Source organism: Thalia democratica, chromosome 4 (assembly GCF_965202585.1).
Source record: "Thalia democratica chromosome 4, ktThaDemo2.hap1.1, whole genome shotgun sequence".
Classification (NCBI taxonomy): Eukaryota; Metazoa; Chordata; class Thaliacea; order Salpida; family Salpidae; genus Thalia; species Thalia democratica.
Window position 1 is genome coordinate 55,356,255 of NC_139168.1, and position 13,472 is coordinate 55,369,726.

The following is a 13,472-nucleotide window of genomic DNA, read 5'->3' on the forward strand; positions in this document are numbered from 1 at the left end:
TGAGCCTTTTGACGTTATTTAAATAAAGAGATATTTTAATTTTCTTTGTACTTATCTTCTAAAAATTTGTAATTAGATTTTTGTAAACCTTTCTTCAAAATTATTTTCTTATTTTTATATCAAGGTAAGACTGATGAAAACTAAATAACTTTTGTATCAATTTCTTAAAACTTAAAGAAGTTGTACAAATGTTATAATGATAGTAATTTTATAAGCTCATGCAGACATGTCTAGATATTTTTTTTATGTGACTTTTAAAAATCCCTACTAATTATTGTGTAGTAGTTTCATTACTTTTAAAACTAGTAAATTAAGCTAGACTAACTTTCACAAATAATTCAAACCTGTTTATTAAACTTTTGCATATTAAACTAATAAATACTTTTTTTGGTAGAAATAATTTAAATTGTCTAGATTTACACTTTGTTACATAAAATAAAAGTAGTAACGTGAGCTTTGTAGTGTAGTTTATAATAAAATCTTGTATTTTAAGTTATATTACTTAATTTAAATTTAAAGTCAACTTTGACTATTTCTTTTGACTTACTTTATTAGCTTACTCTAAAGCTTTATCCAGTCAATGTAAACCTATCGAAAACTCAGTATATTTGTTTTATTAGTTTAGCGCAGCAAGACATCGTAAACCTAACTAATTTTTTTTTTTGAAATGTTTTTAACTTTGTTTTAAAGTGAAATGACCAAAGGTCGACATTGAAAGAATATATTTATTTTATACATGATGAAAATATTTTCAAAATCACATTACACATTTTTCAGGGTTGCCGAAAACCTGGAATTTCAGAAACTTTGAAATAATAACAGGAATTTTAAACAATTTTTACATGTAAAGTAATGAAATTTCGATTTGACACAAAAAAATCTATCGTATAGATTTTTTTTTTTGCTTTTATTCTTTTTTTACTAAAAAGCATATTTGAAATAGCTTTACAGTATGTTTTCAATGTTTTTATACTGTTTTTGACAGTTTTTTACCTTAAACTTAATTTTATGCTAAAATTATACCCAAAAACTTGTACTTTTAAAAACCTGGAAGAAACTTATACAAAACCTTTTGCAAACTACATTGGATAGACTGATAGAATGTTAAAGCAAAGATGGTACTCTCATAATCGTGATATAGAAAGTTTAAATGAAGTGGAACTATCAAAGTATAGTAAACAAACAATATCTAAAAAATTATAGTACATTTTGAATTAAAACAATAAAAACCTACAGTACGAGTTAAGATGGATTAAAAAACTAGAATAGGGGGGACAGGTAAAATGTGCACGAATACACTTTTGCACGAAAAATAATTTTTGCATGTGAGTAAAAGATTACATAGAAATTATAAAAAAAGTACCGACCAATAGTTAAGGGTAACAAGGATAGTAAAAAAACGAAGTAAACATAATAAGAAGTAAACAAAGTTACGTACTAAGGGTGGGTGACACTTTTGCACGAGAAGACACTTTTGCACCATGACTCTTTTGCACGAACGTCACTTTAGCACGACGGGAAACTTTTGCACGCAGGGTCACTTTTGCACGAAGACACTTTTTCACAGGTTGAATTTTTTTTTTTTAATTTTTTTTTGCTATCACTATTACCCCTAAACCTCGGTCGCTAATTTTTTTTTTGATTTCGTTAATTATTTTTCTATTTTCCTTTTTTTTTTTTCATTAATAATTTTATCAGGTAGATATATGTTTTTGTTTTTCTTTCACTTTTACCCCTTACCCTCGGTCGGTAACTTTTTTTTTGCTTTTTTATTAGTTTATTTTATTTTTTCTAACTTTTTATTTATTTTTGTATACTTATTACTGTTACCCCTAACCAGCTTTTTTTATTTTTTTCTTGTTGTTTTTTTACAATTTAATAAATTTATTTTAGTCTCGTGAAAATGAATCTTCGTGCAAAAGTGACGCTCGTGCAAAAGTGACCCGTTCTCAAAGAAAACAGTGGTAGTTGAAAAAAAAAAACTAATTTTAAGAAAAAGAAAAAAAATTAATCCGTGCAAAAGTGTCTTAGATTAAAAGTTACCCCTCGTGCAAAAATGAATTTTCGTTTATATTTGACAGCTACCTTAGAAAAGGAGTTTTCCGCTCAACGGAGGTTGCGCTTCTTGAAAGTCGTCTGCAACTCTAGCAATTGAAAGGTGTCGACTAGTGCCCATATCTACAAATCTCTTACAAAAGCGTCTACCCGGCGCTTTCATTTTACTTAGAAGTACTAGTAATAGACCTTATAATCAAACTAAGAATCCAACTTATAAGCAAAATTAGATTATAATAGTTATTTTTCAACACTAATAACTTTGTAATCTAACATATAACTAACTTAGAATGTATATCCTTTTACTTTGTAATCAAACTTATATTAAATAATCTTTTAGTTGTCAACCAAACCAAAATTATTAATATTCTTTGATAGTTAGATACTATAAACTATAGGACTGCTTGTTTAGTTGCTTAATATACAATAACATAAAAGAAAAAAATGATAAAGAATAAATCAAAAGACCTACAGAATAGTAAGTTTACAATTTTCCAACAAAGTTCCAAAATAACACTTTACAACAATGTGTTGTTATTACAAGGCGGTAAAACTAAGCGGAATACGTATTTTTGTTTTAAAATTCTGTAGCTTATTATGACGTAAGTAACTATTGAATTTATTTACTCAAGGCAACCTACAATGATTTTTAACAATTGTGGCCGACATGTTACAGAGTATTTACGTCTGAAAAAGTGTAATCTATAAAAAATCGAGATTGCTTTTGCAAACAAAAATAATAACCTGAATAAACGACATGACTAACATTCATCGTGCCCTAACTTTAGATATTTTAATTTTAAGACGTACGGTAGTTGAACTTTTGATTGATTTTTAGCTTAATTTTTGTCTAACTAACAATTCACTAATTAAGTGTATTTGTTATATAGTAAATTAAGAGTCTTTGTATCCAATATAAATTAGTGACTAGTAGGTATCTGGTAACCCATAAAATTAAAGTTTTATAGTAGAGAGTTGTATTTTTAACAAGCGTAACAAATCGTAAAGAGGTAGCACAAAAAAAATTAGCTGTTATCAAATTTTACTTATTTAAACTTTTTTTTATTTGTTTAGTCGTTATTTTTGAAAGGCTACTCGAAGGAGGATCAAAAAATTTTTTAATACAATTTTTTACTTTGCTTTTAGAGTTTGTCCGTACGTTCCTTCTAAATAGTTATTTAGAGATACTCATCTAAAAAACTAATTTAGAACAAGTATTCTTTGGCATTTATATTAATAACGAAAGCAAAAAAAATTGATGAAATTGTTTTTACACTAGTTAGGCTTTAAAACTTTTTTTTTCTGAGGTTTGGCACGTCCTATCTTTTTCATTAGCTTTTAGATTGTCTTGAAACATATCTTAATTTTTTGAAATTAGTTATTGCTCAGTTTAACACCTCGCTCGACAACGTAGTCGATAACACTCATTTAGTTTACTATTGCTTTCGCCTCTAAGTAATCTTAGTAGTTTTCATTGATCCATTTTGTTCGATTCCGAGACATGTCGTTAAAAGGTATCCGTGGTGTACGATTCGATAACCGAAAGGTTTTTTCGTCCACCAGGTCCTAGGACCAAATATTTTGAGCGCTTCTTTTTTGTCTTTCAATAAACAACATATATATTAATTCCATATTAGACACAATGAAACAAACTTACGCACAAGAAGGTAACTATTATTTAATTGATTTAAGAAATATAAATATTCAAAATTGCAAGCTAATCTTTCTAACAAAGATCCTAGCGAAGCAAGTTGTAATGTAAAATTTTATTACAAGCTGTAATGTTATAAACTTCAAGCTTTTATTTATTTAAAATTTAGTTTTTTGAAAAAAAAAATTATAAACGTTTTGTGCAAAAAAAAATAAAACAATATAAGACACTACGAACAACCGATACCCGACCCTAGTACTAGTATACAAAAGTTCTTAGTTATTTTATAATTATAAAAATGATTTTAAACCTGTTTATAATGTTTTGCACTTAACTTCTGCTTAACTTACTTATAATTAATATACTACCATACTACTAATATTTAGTCATAGTTTACTTCGATTTGTTTTATTTTGCCGCAATCTGTGGTAGACGAAAAATAAAACATTACAAGACATAAAAAGGAGACTTTAAAACCCTAAGTCACGTATTTACTTTAGGCTTGTTTTATTTGTGTGCTTAAATCTTATACTGCTTTCAAATACATCTTTAATTATGTATGGCTACTTGTGAAAGATATTTAAATAATGAATCCTTTTGAGAAATAAACAATTCCTCGAGAAAACAAAAACTCTCGTACTCAATACAATACTCATGTCCCTCTGAACCAACCGAATGATTAACCCTATTACTCAAAATCTTGCCTGTCCAACTTAGGCATCACAACTCCATCACTCTTCACTGTCGATAAACCCTCACTCTCACCTACTTCATTTTTCATCCTTTTAGATGCGAAAGGTGTGCTAAAAAGAATTTTCAACTTATCTAATAGTACTAAATGTGAATTAGATCTAATATTTTTTACTAGGCTGACTTTAAAAGTTATTGGGACTTCTACAACTATTGCAGTTCATCCAAAAGACTACTGACTTTTTGAGGCTCATTAAGCTCTGTTGCTTTCAAAGCATGGTCTTTTGGGGACTCTGGTTGTTTTTTTTTTTTCAGTACGGTCTCGTTTATTTATTCCGATATGAAAAAATTATAATTATTTAATCTGTGATCTTCGTTAGACTAGTTTTGGTATTCTTCTCTTGACTCTAATAAGTAATTTTGTTTGTCAACATCACTGCAGCTAACTAAGCTTGGTTTTGTTAGAGATTCTTCATCTGTATATGATGAAATTTGCCCAGATTTACAACTTGAATTATTTGCTTTAGTAACTAGGTTCTTCATATCCACTACTTTGCATGACATATTTAATGGTTCAAAATTATTTAGAAAATGATTACTTGATTCACTTTTTACTTCTATTGTTTTTTTCAAGTAAGCTTTAAATGGAACGCTCTTAGCTTGGGCGTTTGAAAATTTAATTGATCACCACTAGTTGACTTTTTGACTCATTCATGGTTTGGTCATGTAACGGTTTTTAGCTGTTGTTATTTGGTTTGGTAATAAAACTTCAATCGCTTACATTTAAATCATGGTCTATAGGTAACTATTTATAGTTGAAGAAGAGAAATATTTTTTTGGTATCTAAATATAATAAGTTATTGTTTATGAGAAGTTTATCTTTGAACTAGTGAGAAGTTTATAGAGTCCTTTGGTCTGCAAATCAGTTTATATAGATATTTACTAGTTAAAGTATTTAGCTCAGGTTGCTTGAATTTGTCACAAATCTGCGTATGTGTGCTGCGTAAAAAATAGTTTAAGTTAACCAAGTTTCTGTGTTCGAAATTAGTTTAACTTAAAAGATATATCATATCTTTAACAGGTAATATATGCACTTTATAACAAATAAGTGAAATATGATGTAAAAAAATATAAAATGTAAATATAATAATAAAAATAAAAATATTTTTTAATATAACTATGCCAACAAAAGTTTTTTAACTCGCTAATTACGATTTCAACGTTTGAAATAATTCGGATAATGTTTAGGAAGGTTGGTATTTTAAGACTTATTCTGTATAGCCTACGTTTCTCACATTCTCGAATAGCCTATTTATAAAACCTTGAAAATTAAACCATGAAACTTTCTCAAAACTCATTTTGTCAAGACCATCGCGCATGCCTTGTTTTCTGCTGTTCTCAAATCTTAACAATTTTGTTTTAATTCTAAAAGACATAATCTCATTACATGCTGTTATAACCTCGGTGAGATTTTTATGTTCTACGTCAATTGCTTCGACACGCCTTTTCTACCCCATCAAAAACATGCTGGACAACCTGCTAATTCTACTACGTCACGTCCTATTTTTATCTTACCTATTAAACTAACTATGTGTTCTTCTCATAACATAGTTTGGTATAAATCGTCATCTAAATCTTACATTTACCCTATCAACGATTTTTTTTCTGTCAGTTTTTCTAAAGAAAATAGCCTGATTATTCTTAAAATCTGGGTCACCATAAAAGCTTACATTGCAGGGTACTAGTTTGGACACCTCATAGGATAAGGAAGTAAAATTTTAAAATCTTACAGTCCCTTTAGTATCGTGAAAGTAAGCTGCATATAAACTTTGTTCATTATGGGTCCAAGAGACTTAGTTTGTGTATCTAAAGGTTGCTTAAAAGATAAATTAAACTTTACTTAGCACCAATACTACAACTGACTACTTAAAACTACTACAAAAATTCATTAACTTGTTTAACTTAAAAGACCCTATTATTCTAGCTTATACCTTATAACTAAACTGAGATTGTTACTTAAGTACTTTAAAATGTATCAAATAATAAACTTAACTATTTACTTCAAGTCTTGTGAATAACTTTACAAACACAATTTAATACTTAGTAACTATGAGACTGATTTAATATAACTTGTTAATATTTCTACTATTTAATTTACACTTTATGGACAACTTTACGAAGTTAAGTTACTGTTATTTATTTAGTAACTATGATATTAATTTATACATAACTTGAAAATATTTTTACTTTTAATTTAAATTTTATGGGCAATTTTACAACTACTATTTATCATTTAGTTAATAACTATGAGATTGCTTGTTAAATTAAAGTTTTAATAACTACAAAGAAAACAATCAAAAATAACATAAAAAACGAGCTTACAATAAGTATATTTTCAAAAGATCTTGCAATACCTAGCGCTAAACTAAACTGAATGAATATTTAAAGATATATATTTTTTTTAATTACAAAGTAAATATTTTACTTGTTGATTTAAAAATTGGCGCATTAAGTAGTGTGCTCTAACGTGAATAGCATATACGTTACACTGCTATTGCGTACCTTATAAATGTTTTTATTGAACTTAAAAATATATAATCAGTTATATCAGGTATTTTATGATACACAACTTAACAATAACCAATTTAGATTTCAAAAGTAAAAGAAAACCTTTTTTTTTACTTCAAACATTATTAGTTTGTTAAATATGATAATAAAATGGACGCTGAAAATTTTAGTCAAAGGACCTAATGTATGGAATAACTTTTCGCTTATATAGCCTTTTATTCACTCTTAGCTATGTAATTTAATAAATACAAATTTTTCATAGTTTTACAAACATATACTTTCAGAGAAACAACAAGACAAAATTATAAAAAAACCTACTTGAAAAAATCAAAAAACTGTTTTATGACATAAAAGATGGTATTTAAATGGTCCTTTTCTTTTGACTAGAAAAGTAAACTCATGCGTATTAAATGATTTTATATCGTAAAAAAAAGATAAATCGTAAAAATTAAAGCTAAGTGATTCCAAAAAAAAGTTGTAAACTAATAATTTTTTTTTACATAACTAAATACCTACGAACAGCTATCAAAAAATGCACGAATAAACTTTTTGAACGAAGACACTTTTGCACAAAGTGTCATTTTTGCACGAAGACACCTTTGCACGGGTTTTGACTTTTTTTAGTTATTTTTTTTAATAAATTTCTCATTTTTATGACTATCACTGTTACCCATTACCGTTGGTCGGTAATTTTTTTCTTTTTTTTCGTTGTTTTTTTTTAATTAATTTTTCTTTGTTTCAATTTTTTCAACTATCACTGTTACCTCCAATTCTTACTCTTGTTGGGTAACTTTTTTTTTCTTATTAATTTTTTACTCTAAGTTTTTTGTTATTTCTATTTATTTACTATTACTGTTAATCCTTACCCTTGGTCGGTTTTTTTTTTACTATCACTGTAACCCCAAACCCTTACTCTTGGTCGCTATTTATTTTATTAGTTTTTAAAAATTATTTAATTTATTATTTGTTTTTTATTTTACTTTTCTCGTGCAAAGTTGTCACTCGTGCGAAGTTGTCACTCTTGGTGCGAAAGTGACCGTTTGTGCAAAAGTGTACCTTGGTGCAAATATGATCCTTCGTGCATATTTGACCCGTTTCGATAGCTACAACTTTACATTTAAGCAAAACTAAAAAATCATAAAAACAGACAATAATAAACGTTTAAGTTGTTAAAACAGTAATTTTATAATAAGAAGAAAACAAAAATTAGCTAAGTTCTTTTAAACTATAATTTAACATTAAGTTTTATTTAACTATTAAACTTTCAAAAAAAAAAAATTAAAGAACTTATTGTAAGAATACCTATACAAAAAATATATTAACTCATCAATGAAATATTTTATTAAAGTAAAAGTAGAATGAATATATATTAGTAATTACTATGATATAGACTTAATTAATGCCATTAAACCCAAATGATAAGATCTTTTTGAATTGCTACATACTTCATTTATAGTTTTAAAATAAAACCTTGAATGAGCTGGCGAGAGTTTAAATATAAAGGCATAATTCCCAAATAAACAAGTTTTCAGCATTTAATTTTTATTTTTTGGTAGTCTTAGGTCTTTTAGACTTTTACCATATACTTTACAACGAAGACATCTAAAAGCTTTAATAATAAGTACATTAGTCTAAACTTGTCTTTTCTGCCAAGCACAATAAACTGCATCTAACGTGACTTATGAAGTGTGAATGAAAGATTAAACACTGTTATCCGTCGCTTAAGTAAACACTTTAAACACGGCGCAAAAATGCAAACTCAAAAAATGATGGTCTTTGCATAACAAGACTAAACTTAATACAAACGTTTTAAAAGCTACTAAATTTTACAGATGAATAGGCCACAAAAATTTTCGGAAACTAAAACTTTCATCACAAAATATTTTTAATTGAAGTTGTTAGAAATCTTGAGAGACTTTATTTAGATTCAAAACATATAACTTTTTAATCTATTTTGTATCTCCTTGCACCTTTAAAATTTAATTAGTGATTTATTATTAACTTTAAATAAGAAAATAGTTATGTAAACACTGATTATTATGTTACTAATTTCTTACTTAAACAAAGATATAATTTAAACATAAGCAAATGTACTAAATGTTTATAATTTTTTATTCTTATTTGTTAAGTTTTTGTAAATTTTAATATGAAGTGTACTGTGTAGTATTTTTATATTAATAGTTTCGGGTAATTCTTTTTTCAATTTAAAAAGAAAAAACTGTTGTTAACTCAGCTTTTTTAGCTAAAAAAAGCGTACTTAAAAGAAACTGCGTATTCAGTCGGCATGTTAATGTACATATATTTCTCATTTTTTAGCTGTACCTTGTTTTGTAAATTAAATATCCTTACGTTATTGTACCTAAGTACTTAAAACCTTAACTTCAACAATTTAAAAAAAAATACGAAAGCATAAGTAACAAACAAAAACAAAAGTATAACAGTTTAGTAAGCGAAAAAAAAGGCGCTAAAATAAACTTGTTCCAGGGACCTAGAGTACAAAAACCTTTTGGTTATCGAGTCGTATACTACTTTGACACCTTATAACGTCTTGTCCAGGACTATAAGGTGGAAGCATTTTAAAAAAATTTAGAAAAAAAAATAGTTTTTTGTTTTAGAAATGTAATGAAAAAGTAATTAATTTTTAAAACAAGAAAAAAAAAGGTCATGAATTTAAAAGAAAAATGCTTTATGTAATAAGCTTTTTTTATTGTCTTAAATAAAATTAATTAGATACTTTTGATATTTAAACTAAATTAAAGTAGTCTAGAACAAATCATTAAGTTTTATTAACTTCCCAAAATTATATTATAAACTGACTGTAGATACAAACTAAAATATAATATTATCAAGTAATACATTTTTTACCTATTTTCCGTGCAAAAGTAAATTTTCTAAGCGTTTTGTTAATTTTTGTCTAAATTAGTCCCAGTAAATTAAAAATGCACAACCTAAGTATTAGTTATTTGAAAGTATGTTTTACATTGATGATAAAACAGCTGTAATAGTTAAGTTTTAGTAATAAAAATTGAATAAATAGACTCCGTAACCAGTCTTTAGAGCTAACATAAACTTATTTTAAGTATAAACTTTCAAAAATTTAAAAATAATTCGGAACTCCAGACTAAATTTATGTATTGACTAAAAAGTTTCGTACTATATACTATGTATAATAAATTTTGAAAAGTTAGTATGTTTATTGCAACAAAAAATATTTTGTGCTACTTGTTTTAGTGTGCTTATTTGAATAATGTATAACACTTTTTAAAATAAAAATGTATATGATTTTCTATTTGTAAAGTGAAATTTATTTAAACTACTTTATTTAAAGTTTACTCAAACAAAAGCTGATGTGAAACAACATTACTAGACTAATAAAACAACAATATGTAATAAAAAAATACTACAGTTAACTGATTGATTGTCATAAATTGTTCGATGTGTAAAACGCTGATTACTAAGAAGAAAAACCTTTGTTTAAGTGTTATACCAAATTTATTTCGATTGACATTTTATGATCGAAGAGAGATTCTATATAATTTTTTTTTAACTCTTAATTATTGAAACCAGGACTTAAAAGGGCTGCAGTAAGAACTTTTTTTGCATCCTTATAGTAGTTTAGTTTTTAATAAGCAAAGATTACAATATATTTTGCTATTAATACAGTACAACATGTATAGAACATAATAGGACAAAATAAACACTCAAATATTAGGTATATAAAATTGTAGATTATCTAGATCATTTTTTAATTATATATTAACATATGAAATTTTACGTGATAATATTATTTTGTATATGGATAAAATAGAAAAAAATACAAAAGTATAAAATCTGCAAAAACTATAACTCAAAAATTAGATAAAAAGCATTTTTAGCATACTAAGAAAAATTAGGTACAGCTATACCTAACAAGTCAGAAAAGTTTTTTTGAATTAATATTGATTTTTATGAGAATATGTATCAAGTAAAAACGAGCTTATCATAAATGTTATATATATATTATTTAATACAGAGTTTCCCAAACGAAGGTGCTCGCTTGGGGATGCGAGAAGGAAAATCATTTTTCTTATGAGATTTTTCTTTATTTTGGGCGACTGTAAGCCTAAATTTCTTTTACTAAACAAAACATAACTATCAATTTTTAAAGCTAACAAGCAATTCAATCCATATAAAAATTTCAAAGTTTAAATTATTGCCTCATACTCTAATTGCAAAATTTTAGAAAAACTTTCAAACTCAATACTAATTTAGTTGTGGTTTTGATTTAAACTGTTCGTTTACAACAAATATTACTACCATTACCTGAATCTAAAGCTTATTATAGTTATTATATCTTTTAAAAACAAAGTTTTTTTTACAAGTTTAGACTGATGTGAGTGTATAGTTTTAAATTAAAGATACTACTTTGGCTTTACCTAGAGTAGTTGATTTTTATATCTTTTTAGTACCTAACTCATGTTAAAATGTATGAAAAGTTTTTGTCTCCAGTTTAAGCCTAACTTTCTATTAACTCTTTTGATGCCTTTTTCTCACTTTTCATATCAATTTTCAGATTTAAAAAACAAGCTGACAAGGTCATAGACCGAAGCATTGTTTTTGTTAAATAAATCTTATAAAAAATAAATGTCTTGACAACTTACTTTTTATATACTTCTTTAAAATACAATTTTTCAAGCAGTACTTAATCCTTAATTATATGAAAAAAAGGATATGGAATGATAGCTATAAGCAGTTTGGTTTTACTTCCACTAAAACAACTGAAGGCCTGCAAAAACCGCAATACATGTTTTGTAATACTGTTTTTTCAAACGCAAATTTGAAATCATCTAAGTTGAGAGAACACTTTAACAACCGACATAGTGGAGCAGATGTTTCAGGTCATGATGTTGAATCATTGAAAGCAAAAAGGATCCGTTTTGAATCTCGAAGACACTTCTAAAAATGGGTTTTGTATCTACTGAAAAACCCGTTTCAATGGCTTTACACCATGTGGCGTATAACGTAGGGAAATCCAAGAAGCCCCATACAATTGCTGAAGAGATTAAAAAGTTTATAATAAATGACTAAAATTGTTCTTGGAAAAGAAACTTTAAAAAATCTTGAGCTAGTGCCGTTATTAAGCAATGTTGTTCAGAGTCAAATTAGTGATTAAAGTTCGCATATTTTGGACAAAGTTATCGCTGATATCAAAGCTAGTCCCTTGAAAATATCTCTCCAGTCGCACGAAAGAACCAATGTTAAAAATTGCAGTCAACTGAATCGCATTAGTGAGATATGTGCATGATGGTACCATAATGTAAGATTTTTATTTTGTGAAGATCTAAAGAGAACCACCAAAGCAAAAGACATGGTCCAATGTGTGAAGATTTTTTTTTGCAAAACATGATCAAAGTATTAAATATCAAAGTCATTAATTCTGTGTGTACTGACGGTGCCCCTGCTATATTGGGAAATAAACCGTTTTGTTCTGCTTTGTAAAACAGGATATTTCGCACTTACAGGGTACTACTGTTTTCTTCATTGACATTCTTTAGCATTGAAAACATTGCACGAAATTGAAAAATGTCCTCTATATTTCTGTGAAGGCCATTAACTTATTAGAGGTTGTGCTCTAAATCATCGCCCTTTTAAGTCGTTCTGTCAAGATAATGGTTAAAACAATTCAGTTTTACTTTTCTATACGGAAGTCCGCTAGCTATCACGTGGAAGAGAAACGTGCTTTTTTGAACTATTTTTTTTAAGAAACGTTACTACGACCATGCCAAAAAATGGATTCAAATTAATCTAATCAAATACTAGCTTATTTGAATGACATTTTCAGCCGTTCGAGTAACCTGAGTGTTTCTATGCAAGGGAAGAATACAAACATATTAAAATGTTGTTAACTGTTAAACGCTTTCAAAGAAAATTTACATCACTGGTGTCGACGAGTTAAAAGAGGCAATTTATCAAATTTTCCATTACTCAAATAAGTAACTGATAAAAATGAGTCTTTAATTCAGAGTGTGTGTGAGATAATATAAATAATTTGGAAATAATATCTAAGTCATATATTGGATATTTCGGAAGGGAGAACTGGAATCTTTTTACCTTAGAAGAAATAAATAAAACTTGTTTTAACACAGTTTGTTGTATTTTTTAAGTTTCCATATATTTACATAGTACACTATCAAAAAAACTATAACGTTCTATTTCAAATTATTCTTTAATAATTCATTACATGAATTGCAAGGGGTGCGAAAACTGTTTAAAATGTTTTAGGGGTGCGGCGCATCAAAAAGATTGGGAACCACTGCTTTAATATATGACTATAATTAGTGCGTTTTAATATTTAAGCCTAAAAAGCAACGCATCAAGACATAAAACCATTGTTATAAACAAATATAAAATAAAATAGTATACATTTAACCTTACTCTTTTTAGTTCAAAACCGCTATTCAAATTACTTAAGCATTTTCCAATTGGTTTTGTTTTAACGTTGTATTTATACATTACAGTTTTTTTTTTA